General features: G+C 39.3%; 1 long non-coding RNA gene across 1 annotated transcript; it reads left to right on the top strand.

The window, feature by feature from the left end:
- The first annotated feature begins 1,788 nt into the window (after positions 1 to 1,788).
- Positions 1,789 to 12,408, top strand: LOC125180614 (uncharacterized). The gene is made up of 4 exons (XR_007159337.2): positions 1,789 to 2,507; positions 2,599 to 2,732; positions 10,719 to 10,868; positions 11,535 to 12,408. It is a non-coding gene; the product is annotated as an uncharacterized lncRNA (long non-coding RNA).
- The last annotated feature ends 216 nt before the right edge of the window (positions 12,409 to 12,624 follow it).

Here is a 12,624-nt window from a genome sequence, read left to right as displayed (position 1 = left end):
CTGGTGGTTTTACTTCAGATATTAAGTTCATGATGAAAGAACACTCCAAATAAGTGTTGTTCTTCACATGCACAGGTCAGGTTTGGGGTTGGTTTTTTGTGTGTGTTTGTTTTTTGATGAAACATATTTAATGCACATGTAAGACAGTATCTGACAGCAATGTTTGTTTGCTTTCTTCCTGGAGGTGACAAAATTTAGTCTTACCTAATCCGCTGAGAAGTCTGTAGTTGGCTGTCTTCAGATAGAGCAAAAGACAACCGCACTGACACCTGGGCAAGAACAGATATAAATACACCAACAAATCTAATGGGACTGAGGGAAGAACTGAGAGTTAATAAATTCAGAGAGCCATTGGACCTATTACTAGTAAATGGGATTATTTATATTGTGCTGAATGATGGGACTTGTAAAACATATTGTGTGTCTTGTAAAATGTGTTGTGTTTTAGGACCCATAAATCATTAAGGCAGCTGAGCACAAGTTTGTGTTTCTAGTTCAAAGAGTGCAAGCACTTTTTAAAAAGATCTTTTGCAACTGAAGCTAGGTTAAATGGATCTGAAAAGCATATGAAGGAATTTTATAGACTGGCATGTGCCTGAGTAATGACTGGTAGTAGCCATTTCTACTTCCACTGCCCAGTTCTAAATGAAGAAAATGGAGTTCCTTTCTGAGGAAGAAAAAAAAAAAAAAAAAAAAACTATTGTAATGAAATAATATGTGATTGTGTAGAAGTGCTATAGACACTTAATTTCATAGAATCATAGAGTGGCTTGGCTTGGAAAGGACCTTAAAGACAATTTAGTTCCAACCAAGTTTTCTTTTTTTCCAGAAAACTATGTATTTCCTCCTCGAAAGGTTCCTGCATAATGAGGCACACTTTTCTGCAAACCATTGTGGTACTGGTGTAGAATTCAGTGTTGTCCTTGCCTTTGCTACTATTTAGTTCAAAATAAAAGCAAATGCCAATTTATTTGCTAGACTTTGGAGGATTTTTACCTAAATATTTGGGTATCAATAGCTACCCAAATGGCTTCAGTAATTCATGCCTCACTGTGGGCAATGTGTGTGTAAACCTCATCATGTGTATACACTGCAGCAGAGCAGAGCTGAAATAGATAATAATAGCTAATGAATAATAGCTAATGAAAATGAGGAAAATAAAGATTTTTTCCCTGCCCCCCCCCTTTTTTTTTTCTTTTAGAAGGAAGAAAGTGAAACATAACATTTCAGATGTTTCACATTTCACATTTCCCGGCTACTTTTTCCCTTTTGTTTTTATAGGAAAAAAGATACTTATCATACCTTTTTCAAAAAGGCTTTAGTTGTGCCTCTAAACTCTGCTGTTTCAGAACCAAAGAGGACCTAATCAAGTCCACACTGAATCCTGCCATACTTTGTCATTACTTCCAGTGCCACTGAAGTCAACTGACTCCATAAAACACAAACTCACCTCTCCATCTGCAGCAGGGATGATATTATTTCCTAGCAAGGTCACCAAAATACAGAGAGTTATTGATGCATAAGTAACAGTCTTGTATAATCTTAAATGTGAATAGCGGTTTAGTCTTTGCTACCATCTGTCTGTAGTTGAGTGACTAAAGATCATAGAAGCACAGACTGGTTGAAGTTGGCAGGGACGTCTGGAGGTCATCATGTCAACCCCCCTGCTCAAGCAGGGACACCTACAGCAGGTTGTCCGGGACCACGTCCACATAGCAACTGAAGATCTCCAAGGAGGGAGACTCCACATCCATTCTGGGCAACCTGCTCTAATCTAATTACTAAAGGTAAATTATTCTCCCCTATGGAAGAGGAAGTGTATTTCCATTGTGCAGAGACTTCTTATGGCAGACGATTTTTTGGGGTGCTTTTAGAAGAACATTTTTTAACACTTGACCCTACTCTTTTTAGTTGAAGTTTCTTGGAGGAAATAATGAGATGCTGAAATTCATTTCTTCTCTATTCACAGTGAATCAACTAAATTTACCATTAATCAACAGGAAAGACATCTTAGACAAATATAAATATGATGAGTGCTTTAAAAACTTTCTTTAAAATATAAAGTGATTTTATGAGGGATACCAGGACATTATTATTTTTTAGATTCCCACTGACAGAAGCTGCTAAGTCCATCTATGGCTCTTTGAAATAAACAGCCATATTGCACTACCCATCAGCATTGCTCGGCAGGTTATTACTGTGAAGGGGCCCAATGTGTTAAAGATAATACAGCTGTACAGATTTATGCTGCTTATATCAGCATTTGCATGACAGATACCTGTGTGTATCAGTATCTTTCTGACACCTCAGGTTTGTCTAATTTTGAATAACTTTACAGGTATTTTCCAGTTGATTCCGTTGACCTGTGAGTGCTCAGCACAATTCCTACAGAAAGATATTCACTCAGAAATTGATTCTCTGATCTGTAGGAAAGTGTTGGTTTGGAGGCCCATGTCAAGGTGGAAAAGCTGGTCAAACCAAGCAGTTTGCAGGACTGTATTGTGAAGGTATTATGTTCCTTGATGTTCATAACTAATAAAATTGTCCTGCTGCCAGTTGCTTTACACATGGGTTTTATGGATTCTCCTCTCTCCACAGTGACCGCTGAAATCTTGCCTTCTTTTAGACTGAATTACTTTCCTGGGGTGCAGAATGGATTTTGAGTTCCCAAGTGGATCAGAATCTCCATTAAATATATCCTCAGGAGTCTGATGGAAAGACTACAATATAAGGTAAATACAAATAAAAGGCACCTGCATTCACCCCTTTGGATTTAAACTCAGGGAGGAGTATAAAGATCAATTGTCCATACCTGCCATTATGGCTGCCCACTGAGCTGAACAAATCACAGGTCTGTATTATCCAAAACTATCACAGAAGTAATAAGCTCAGAATGACTCAGTTGTCTGGGAGACTTAATGTAGTGACAGAAAGTTGTTGCTCTTTTCCATTACTCCTGTATTTCTAGAGTTTGCCACCTGGGGGGGTGGGGCTGTGTGTGGGGGAAATCTGCTTAGAGATGTGTTTTCATTCTCTAACCCTGGAAGTCTTAAGCTTCTGACTTTAGGCACTGCACTCAGAGTTGCGAAGAGCAGGTAATGCTAATTGTGGTTGTGGGTGATTCTTAAGGTTTCTGAAAACTCTCTCAAAAAGCTGTATTTGGGCACAGGAATCATGACTTATTTTTCCAAAATGAGGCATAGAAATTTTTCTGCTGCCAGGTATTTCACTTTTCAAAATGCAAGAAATTTTGAAAAATCCTAGTAAAATAAAATACAGTTTCAGGAAGCAGATTTTGTGAGATTTTGTTCATGTCACTATCTTTAGACATGATGAAAAATCTTCACTTATGAGTCACTGATGCTGAATAAGAAGACCAATCTGTCAGTGAGCAGAAAAAAACATTTACAGCCTTGTTTGGTTAGCAACTGACAGGCTATTTCATCCAGCTCTGCTGAGGTAATTACATTTTCCATTCTGTCACATCTAAGAGCACTTTTCAGACTTCGAAGAAATTTGTCACAGGAGCACATTTTGTGTTTGCTTTTTTTTTCTTGTTTGTTTGTTTTTAATATTAAATTAACTTGTTGACATTACAGGGCTTGCTTTCACTGTATTACTTAGACTTTATGCACCCATGAAATGTAACTGTGGATTGGCCATTCAGGAAAACAAACTACTCAACAACCATTTAAATTGTCTTTTGTTTGATTTCTGGTAGTATGAGGATTTTGTTGGTGTTTTGTTTGTTTGGTTGGTTAGTTTGTTTTTTTTGTATTAGTGCTGAGCAAGCAATGAAAGAAAGCTTTCCTTGAAGCAATCTTCCTATCCTAAATGGCATCTTGTTCAGTTACAAGGTGTGTAATGCTAACAGCTGTGGTCAATATCTCTTCTGTATAAATTGATTCTGTAAGAGAAGACATGACCATTCCTTTCTTTTTCCTGTGACCCCACACCAGAAGTCACTCACAGGCCTAGCAGCTTTAGAAGAAATGTGTTCTCAATGCAAAGGGCTTAGAGGAAACTTAGCTCTGTGTCTCTCTATCTGTTGTGTGGATATAGATATTCGTATTTAAGAAATGAGCATCTTCCTTCCCTTGAGCAGTGCTCAGTAACCCCAGTGGTGAGCAGGTCTGATCAAATGGAGGCACTGCCACGGGACTGGGTCTCAAGAGGGCATGATTATTTAAAACCTCAGTAGGAATGATATAACTTACCATCCTGGCCAAAATTCAGGGCTTGGCTCATTGACTTGTGGTTCTCATCAGCTGGAAAGCTACTCCATTTTAGCTTGTGAACGTTCCTGTTCAGCAGGTGCCAAATTTGAACTAAGAGGTTTTCATTTCACTCCTGATTTTAGTACGTGTGAGGCTATTTATGCTCTTGATTATACACTTAAAGGTCAAAACTAACCATTAAGCTGATCTGGTCTGACCTCCTGTAAGTTGTAGGCTGAAGAACACAATGCACTTCCTCTCCCTTCAAGTCAAATATGTTTTTTATTTAAACTACAATTATGACTTTGATTTTTAAAGACTACAAAGTAATGAGAAATACACCTCTTCACTTGGTAAACTCTTTCATTTGACCTTAATGTTAAAAAGTGTATTCTTTACTTCCAGTGGTTTTTGTTTGTTTGCTTGTTTTTTGATTCTTCATTTGTCTGTCATTAATACTTGTAACATATCCTTCTGCAGGATAGTTCAAACCTAAGCCATCACACATCTTTTTTAGGGTGACTGGAGGCTCTGAAAAACAGGTGTCTCAAATGGGCCATCCCTCCAGTGCAAGCTTGCAGCATAGGTTTTTCAAAATAAAATTTTGATTTATATTGATGGTGAAAAAATCACGCCCTTAAAAATATCCTCTATCTTGTCTGCATCCTGGCTAGTGTATGAAGAAGCTGCTCTTTTATTAAACTAAGATCATTTTTGTCTCACCTTTGTCTAGGCTGGCTCTTTTTGTTTCTTGTCAGGTGTAATGAATCCAAAAGTTGACTCAGAACTTACATGAAGAAATGGGTATGGCTGTATATTTTTGACACAAGACCCTCTTTTAAAATTTCAGTTCACTTTGTTAATTGGTCTACCAAAGTCAAAACTGTGAACTCAATTCACTGTTTTATTATGTCTGGTTTATGTCTACGTTATTCACTGATTTCACCATATCATTCATTTAAAAAAAAAAAAGAAGTGATGGTACAGACCTGGGTGGAACACCAGCTGAACTCAGCTCTTCCAAGTTGGCCTTCTTCAGTAGATGTAGCATATCTGTCTTCAGCTGGAGTCTCGGCAGCCGTCTCTGGGCATCCCTGCTTTATTGAGGGGTTGAACCAGATGACCACCAGAGGCCTCTTCCCACCTCAATGATCTTGTGATTCTGTGAAAACCCAGTATATTTGTAAAAGACACAGTGCGGCATTTCCACAATTGATTGGCAAGGGGCAGGTATCACTGATTACAATTCTGCAGAGTGCTTTACCCAGAAATACAAAGTACACTGTGTTCATCATGTTTTGTCTTCTGTTAACTCTGGGAAAGAGTCAAGAGGAAGAGACAAGGAATAGCCAGATGCAAATCAGGATTTCAGCTAGAGAAACTACAGTTTTCTCAGAAGAGATATATAATTCACAAAATCTTATAGATGTCATAACCAGAACATATTACATTTTTTGTTTGTTTGTTGTATGATTGGTTGGTTGGTTTGGTTTGGTTTGGTTTAGACAAGTGGTATGCATTGCATTGCTTATTGACTTGTATTGGAGCAAGATGGTCAAATGGATAGATGGAGAATCAACGAAGATGTTCTACTACTGCCATAAGCCACTCATTGCAACATAGGCAACCCAACAGTGAGCCCCATACCTCTATTCACAGGAATGAGAACAGAAACTGCAGAGAGTGCAAAATACAGACATCCATCTCTAAGTCTTAATTATGCCTTATTTTCCTTTTTGTAAAATGGAGATAATATGAAAGTGTAACAAAGACCTAAAGTCACAGCAAGTGTAGTGATTGGGATCATAAAAGTAAATAAGACAGGAGAACTAAATGCTTTTTCCATCCATGAAAATCAGGCTATTTTACACCTGACTGAATATTCAAGAAATACTCAATTATCAAGCTTATGGAATAATTACAATTCCAGCTGAGATTAAGGGTATATGTGGGTGTTCAGACTCTTGGAAACATGGATGCAACAGCATCAAAAGGAATGCTGTAGCTGTAGGAAGCAAACTCCACTCCCCAGTGAGGGATTTGTTTCAATCTGCATACTCAGTAATTTCCCAGGCACCACAAAGAAAAAAACAACCCTATCAATTTTCATCTGTAACGCAGTTTGTCATGTAAGAACCTGAGCTGTCTTATTTTTCTTAAAATATATACTCTGCCTTTTCTGCTAGGGTTAGGCATAGTTGCCAAGATATGTTCAGTTATTTGACCTGTGTTTCTGTCAATGGCACAATATGAAACCTGTTACTTGAAGCAAAACCAGGCACCATTCTTCACTGGAATACTTTTCAAAGGAATGCTTTTCTTAATATATATAACTCTAATTCACATTGTGAATTAACACTAGCTTGTTAGTAATAGGTAATAAATCTCATTAATCTCCCTGTGCTGAGTCTGTTTTGCCCGCCACGATAACTGTTGAGTGATATCCCTGTCCTTATCTCAACCCTTGAGCCCTTTCCATTGTATTTTTCCCCTTTTTTCCTTTGAGAAGTGACAGTGAGAGAATGGATATCATGGAGTTTAGCTGCCCAGCAGGGTGAAACCACCACAGTAAGATATCTAGCTATTAATTAAAATGTTAAACACATCCAAATCTCCTTGATCACCCTTGGGTGGATCCCATCTGTCCCCATAAACTTCTGTGCATCTAAATGGAGTAGCAGGTCTCTAACCATTTCCTCTTGGATTTTTAGGGTTTCATTGTGCTTCTCATCCCTATCTATCAGCTCTGGGTGCTGGCTACCCAGAGAACAACTGGTCTTGCTTCTAAAGACTGAGACAAAGAAGGCATTACATACCTCAGCCTTTTTCCTCATCTCTTGTCACTATGTTTCGCCCCATATCAACCAAGGATGGAGATTCTCCTTAGTCCTTATTTTCTTGTTTATGTCCTCAAAAGGAGGTGGGGATTGGGCTCTTCTCCCAAGCAACAAGCGATAAGACAAGAGGAAATGGCCTCAAGTTGCACCAGGGGAGATTTAGGTTGGATATTAGGAAAAAGTTCCTCATTGAAAGGGTTGTGAAGTATTAGAATAGGCTGCCCAGGGAAGTAGTCACGATCCCTTGAGGTCTTCAAAAAATATGTAAATGTAATGCTTAGTGACATGGTTCAATGGTAGACTTGACAGGTTAAAGGCTGGACAAGATGATCTCAGAGGTCTTTTCCAATCTAAATGATTCTATGATTCTATGATTTAGAGGCAAATCTTCACTATAACCCTTTCTGCCTTATCAGCTGTCTGTTCTCCTGTATGCATTTCCAACTTCACTGGCATTATCCTGTAGCAAGAATGTGAAGTAACAGCTTTCATGCTCCTTACCTTTCTGCTTTTGTATATATATCATCCAGGGCTTAGGGCTCTGTTTTGATCTGGCTTTTCTCTCCTTGTCGTTAGTCCTTTTCAGAAGATCAGCTGCATCCTCCCTGGCTGACCCATGCCACAAGCAGATCATGTAACATCAATTTTTATGTTGTGCCTTGCTGCCCCTAGAATTTCTGGGGTTTGGGGAAAACTGAGGACAGATGTAAAATATACTGGCACATATGGATCATTTACTTTAGATCTATGGGGAATTTTCACCACAAGGGTGTAAAGAGAAGAAAATAATATGGCCACAAAAGGAAGACCATCAGCCTTTCAGATAGCACAATATGTCAGGTTAAAAAAAAAAAAAAAGTACATTTTAAAAATCAACAGTTGATATTTTTTCTCAGATATTATCAGGTACTCTGAAGAATAAACTGGATTTTAGGTTGATCTTTTTTTTGTTTAATGTTCATACCTCAGTAAAGCTTGAACACATGTACTTGGAGCAGTTCTAATGATAATCTTGCCCGAAGGCTAAGCTTTTACATCTAGTGTTATATATTCGTTCTTCTTTACTAAATCACTCTTGAGCTTTAATCCCTAAATTAGCTCCTTCTTTTCTTCCTCATTATTTTCATTGTCCCACATGCTTTTTTATAAATGAACAGTGAAAGAATGCTCCTTTTTCTTTTCCTACCTGTGTGTGTGTTTAAATCAGCAGTTTGTCCACTTTGTGCTACAATCAAATATTTAGTTAATTAAGGCTTGTAAGGAATGGTGGAAGAGGAATTCTTTAGAAATAATTCATGCAAAATGGTTTCACATCAAATCTTAGATGAAGTCTCAACTTAGTAAAGAGGTTGGCCATTTCCTAGATTTTTAGTTTCTCCTTAGTCAAAAAGGAAAAGGGGTTGATCTGCTAGTTCTGAAAGCAGGCGCAGCTCTTTCCTCCTCCTTTTCAATATTCTGGCAGCTGGTCCTTGTGCAATCTAACTGAAGGCTGCTTCTGCAGAGCGTTTGGCCCATCTCTTCTCAGCACAGCATCACCAAATTGGATGCCCACAAAGCAAGAGGATTGAAGTCATGACAGAGGGCGTAGATGGTGGCGTGTTCAGCACAAGGACTCTACAATTAAAGTCACAGATAAACTTTTACAGAAAGCACTCCAGACTGTTTGAAAGCATTAAAAAGCCCTCAAAAATATAATTTCTAACAGAAGGCATGTTACCAATGGTCTAACTATCTGTCATTAAAATAGCCAGTCACAAAATTCTGCAGTTCTTTTTAGTGCAAACACTTTCAAGAGGCACTGTTTTTTTGTGCAAGTGAAGGCAGGAAGAAAAAGAAGGAAAGAAAGAAGGAAGGAAAGAAGGAAGGAAGGAGAGAGGAAGGAAGGAGAGAGGAAGGAAAGAAGGAGAAAGGAAGGAAGGAGAGAGGAAGGAAGGAGAGGAAGAAGGAAAGAAAAAGAAGGAAGGAAGGAAAGAAAAGAAAGAAGAAAAGAAGGAAAGGAAGGAAAACCCTGCAATGGGTAAATGGATTTGTTTTATCTTTTAATGAAGAGAATACCAAATTACAGTTATTTGGTTCTTCCTCCTATGCTCACAGCATGACACAGAAGAAGAGCCTTTCATCTGCAAAATGGCAGGTTTGGTTCATTTTCTTTACTTTCCTTCACCCATTACTGAGATTTTCTGAGCATTGCTTAACTCCCAGACAAAGATGAGAAATTCTTTGAGCTAATGTCTATTTGCTATTTGATTGTGCAAGCACAGGAATGTACCCTACCAAATTCTTCAAAGTGATGCATCCATGTCCTGTCTAGGATGGGGAAGGCATATAAATTAACCTCAAGTTCAGTGGCTGGGGAAAGTCAAGGAGGGCACCTCAGCAAGAGAGTCCTTGAATGGTGTGGTCCATGGGAATGACCTAATAGAGATGTGTGGTCATGTCTTAGGATTTTTCCTGTTGTCTACAGAGGAGAGAGGCTATTCATATTATAAATAGAAGTAGTTTCCTATTGAGCTGTCAGAGCATGGTATTTAGAAATCCCAGTGATGAATGCAGCTCCCTTGCCTTAGGATGCCACTTTGTCCATTTCAGACAAACAGTATAACACACTTCTTGCATCACAATAAGCCATCTAATTCTGGCCGATTTCTACCAATAACGCCATGCTAGTGGAGAGTGAGGCACCAACTTTGGTAATGTATTTTGTCTATTCCCTCTTAGCCCCCATGAATGAATGAAGTCCAGCTCAAGGGGAAAAACAGCTTCCTAAAGGCATGTTGGTTATATTATCCTACAGGCAAGAGGATTTTAGCTCCAGGCTAATTGCTGACCAAATCAGTGAGATCTGACCATTGATACACTGTGTGTCACAAAGGACAAATTTAACTGTTGCACAGCAGCTGTTTTTTTTCCTCAGGATGCCAATGGGCTACCCAAAAGTTAAATCATGTTATTGAGGGCATTATCCAAATGTCCCTTGAACACTGGCAGGCTTGGGGCACCAACTACCCCTCTAGGAAGCCTGTTCCAGTGTCTGAACACCCTAACAGTACAGAAATGTTTCCTCATGTCTAAACCTTCCCTGGTACAGCTGTGTGCTGTTCTGGTGTCCTCCCTTCACTCATCACGGAGCAGAGACCAGCACCTCCCTCTCTGCCTCCCCTCCTCAGGCAACAGCAGAGAGCAGCGAGGTCGCCTCTTGGCCTCCTTTTCTCCAGACTAAATGAGCCAAGTGTCCTCAGCCTCTCCTCACAGACCTTTGTGTGCTCAGAGCTTTATTTTTCATTTGCAGTTTTAGAACTGAAGTTTCACAGTGCAATGTCAACAGAAAATTTTTACGGTGCATGCATCATTATTTGCAAACAACTGCTGGCATCACAGTCCTGCAGGCTGTCACACTCGTGGCAGTTCCCAGCACGTTGCAAAGCTCCAGCGATGTCTTTGTGACTGTCTGAACAGGAGTCATCACTGGGCTGGCGGCTTTGCTCCTGCACTTGCCCTTTTCCCCACTCCCATCCTTCCCAGTTCCCCAGACAAAGAGGAACATTGCTCATCGTGGGGCTGAAAGTTAACATAATTTGGGCAATGTACATTTCTGTTTTCTTGTTTTAACTGGAATGTGACATCTTGTCAAACTAAACACTGTTAATTTGCTTGTGTCTTTCAGTTTAGTTGCAAGAAGAGGTCTATTCCCAGCCATATTAGCACCTACATGATTTAACCAAGTCAGCTGAATTTGATGTTGTGTCCCAGTAATGATTTAATAAGGATTAAAGCTTCTGAAGCTTTACAAAAACCTCACAGGAAGTTCTACATGGTGAGGAAAGTTTTGTGTCTAGACAGATCTGTGGAAATCCAGATGATTTAGTGATGGGGTCTGCCAGGCAGCCAGCCCATGTGGGATTGGGCCCCAGGTTGCCTGCAGGGGTCATATATTCACTATGAATAATTGCATATATTCCTTGAAAGTATGTTCTTTGGCTAGTTTTAATTGTTATTTTTGAACTGCCATTCCCTGCATGAAGACATAAATCCATGCTAGAAGGCAGGAATCTGTCTTCTGTATCTGCTAAAAGTAACAAAGTCCTTGTTTCACTTTTTTTTTTTCTTTTTTTTCCTCTTTTTTTGGGGGGGGAGCGGGAAGGCAATGGTCCATTTTTTTCCAGTTTGGCTGTAATTGCTGTTGTTTGTGGCATGACAAAATTGTTTTGCCTGTTCCCTCTCTGTCATCTCTTCTTTGCTCCAAAACTAATGGGAGCAAGTATCCTTCAAGGGGCTGCAAATGCATCCCCTTGAAATCAGTGTTGCTCTGGATGGGATCAGAGATTTCTTTTTATTAATACTTCCTTTTTGAGCTACACAGCCTTAAATAGTCAGTTTTAGTCTTGGATCTCAGTTGTACAATCCCTGCTTTGAAACCAGAGAAAGACCTTTTATTCTGTGCTTGCCAGAAGTAATTTTCCCATTGATCTTTTTACTTCAGTATTCACTCCACATTTTCTCCCGGAAAGTGCAAGCTACTTACTCTGCACGGGAAACTGCCAGTAAAAGACTGCTGAACTGCAGCCAGTGACTTACAAAGAGGATTCGCAGAGGTGTGACGGAGCTGCATGGGGTCAGAAGGCACCCTCCTCCCAAGGCATCCCTCCCATCATCTCTGGGAATGACAGTGGGCTGCAGGAGGGGGCTGCCTCCCGTGGATGTTTTGCAAAAGGAGAAGAGCACTCACTGTGCCGGTCCCAAGGAGCTGCTGGAAACCACAGATGGGTCAAGGGTTCCTCTCAGCCTTGGTGAGATGTGTTGCTGTTGGCAGAATATCAGCCCGAATTTGGCAGAAGGTTTTCAGTTCATTGCTGAAAGACAGTGAACAACGCTTCTTAAATGCGTTAAAATTAAAATTCTTAAATTTTCTTCTAAAACTTAATGTAGGAAAATGCCATGAAAAAATGTTTGTTTTTATTTTTTTTGTTTGCTTTTTCCCCTGGAGAAGCAAAAATAATTCCCTCTGTATTTATTTATCCAGATGTATGCTGTAAGGAGCTTCTCTGCAAATCAGTACTGACTTTTAAAACAGAGATACAAGTGATCTCAGTTTAGTTTTAGGAAATCTTTAGAAAGTTTTATAAATGAAACAAAATGTCCTTTTTTATGAAATGAGAAACAGAATTAGGTTCTAAGGAAAAACTAAGGAATTAAAAGGTCAGATGTACCTTTTCCTTTTAAGCACGAAGTAACCAAATTTGTTTGCTGAATTGTGCTTTCATTTTTGACAATGGATGGTAAAACAAAGATTTAGAAAACACAATCTTGTAGCTCATCATTAAGAAGAACATCGTGACCTTCCGGGGTTATTGCTGCAGTAGCAAGAAGCCAGTGAGTGTTCATCATTTTCTGGAATTATAGTGCTTCTTTTAATTATTATCCCCATCTAATAGTGCAAATACTCTTGTTCCCCTAGATACTCAGTCCATGCTTCATTAAATACATTGAGCATCTGTGGATCCACAGAGATTGGTAAGGCGTGATAAATTTGAGGTAGTTTAGCTGAAATCAGTAAACCTGGGCATTTAGTT

Source organism: Anser cygnoides, chromosome Z (assembly GCF_040182565.1).
Source record: "Anser cygnoides isolate HZ-2024a breed goose chromosome Z, Taihu_goose_T2T_genome, whole genome shotgun sequence".
NCBI classification, from domain to species: domain Eukaryota; kingdom Metazoa; phylum Chordata; class Aves; order Anseriformes; family Anatidae; genus Anser; species Anser cygnoides.
Note: the sequence above shows the minus strand (reverse complement) of the source record. Positions and strands in the feature narration are given on the sequence as shown.